Consider the following 1,640-nt stretch of genomic DNA (forward strand, 5'->3'; position numbering starts at 1 on the left):
TCTTCTATGCTAAGCCCTTCCTTGTTTCACTGTCCCCAGCTTTAGTAAACATACCCTCGTAGTCCCCTGGACTAATGTTGCGAAATCTTTCCTGCATGAAGCCATGAACTCACACACTACCAGCTGGCTCTTGACAGACCTGCTCTGGGCTAGGCCCCTTTCTGGTAACACCAACAGCATCTCTCAGGCCCAATGCTTGTTCTGCTGGGCCTGGAAACTGGCTGCTGCCGTCGCCTTGTCTTGTCCACATGGGGACTGCATCAGTTCCGGGAGGCAGGATCACTGATGTGCTGCAGCTGTGTGTGCGCTCTGTCGTGCCTGCAGACAGAGAGCCATGCCGGGTTCTGCCCACATGTGCAATCATGCCCTCTCCCCCAGGCGTGGCGCTATGTGAAACCCACACTGAAACAGAGCTGTTTCATCATTCCAGTAGCTGACTGACTTCACATTACCCTCACCACCAAGCCCCAAGCGTTATTTTTAGAGCAAATTGTGAGGCACTGACTCTCTATTGAGAAACAGGTTTTTCCAATGAATGTCCAACATCCTCCAAGTGGACCCCTAGTGGCTCTTGTGCCAGAACACCATGATTGTAACCATGTGGGAAACATGGCTTAAGCTTCATCCACAAGACCTGAAAGTAAACGCTACAGGATTCACCTTAAATTCAGTGTTTAAAAATTTTTTTAAATCTTTTTACTTTCATAAGATGTGCAGAAAGATACTAACAAATAGTGAAACATTCATAAGAAACCATCCATAGAAAGAAAGAGAGAGATAAAAGAAAAGAAAAGAAAAGAAAAGACAAGACAAGACAAGACAAGACAAGACAAGACAAGACAAGACAAGAAAAGAAAAGAAAAGAAAAGAAAAGAAAAGAAAAGAAAAGAAAAGAAAAGACCCAGCCCACTGGACAAAAAGGAAATCTGAAGAACAAACTCTTAATGAGAACAATGGAATTCCAGACTCCTTGAAACCAAGTATGTTAAAACAAACTATCTTAAGTTCTCTCTTTCTCTCTCTCTCTCTCTCTCTCTCTCTCTCACACACACACACACAAACACAATTGGCTACATTCACTCAACACCATTTCTAAGCATGATTGGCGTTTATTTTCTTATTTTTTTCACTCAGGCCCTTCTTTTCTGTGCATCCAATGATAACAATAACCAGCTATAACCACCTATCACTTTCTCCCATTCCCTCACCCTTTTTCCATCTAAAAAACTCCTTTCATACTTACCTGGCAGGGGAGATACCGTGATCACGAAGGTGGTTTTCCCAGGGCGAGGCTTATCCATCGCACTCCGGATGTGCTGACCCCTGCGATTTCTCCAAATGTGGGAAACTCGACTGCATAATTTGTGGTAGTGGGGGACTGCGTTCGCGCTCTCCCCTGGTTAAAAAAAATAAAATAAAATAAAAACTAAAAAATTAAAAAACTCCTTTCAATTCATTGGTCTCCTTGTCAGGTACAGATACCTTATCAAACTATTAGGAAGTAAGCCATAAAATGTTTCAAAGTAATTTCCAAGGCCACAAAATAATCACAACAAAGAAATTAAATTCTTAACATCAAAGAATTCCACATACTTAATCACTAAACCTGAGTGGGGGGTGTTAATTATGTTTGACATCTT

At 42.1% G+C, this 1,640-nt stretch overlaps 1 non-coding gene across 1 annotated transcript; it reads left to right on the plus strand.

The window, feature by feature from the left end:
- Positions 1-1,235: 1,235 nt before the first annotated feature.
- LOC129068058 (U1 spliceosomal RNA) lies at positions 1,236-1,399 on the plus strand. Its single transcript, XR_008528871.1, has one exon. It is a non-coding gene; the product is annotated as a U1 spliceosomal RNA (small nuclear RNA).
- Positions 1,400-1,640: the final 241 nt, after the last annotated feature.

The sequence above is a fragment of the Pteronotus mesoamericanus genome, unplaced genomic scaffold (genome assembly GCF_021234165.1).
Source record: "Pteronotus mesoamericanus isolate MK-2021 breed Mesoamerican mustached bat unplaced genomic scaffold, CSHL_Meso_final contig_20, whole genome shotgun sequence".
Classification (NCBI taxonomy): domain Eukaryota; kingdom Metazoa; phylum Chordata; class Mammalia; order Chiroptera; family Mormoopidae; genus Pteronotus; species Pteronotus mesoamericanus.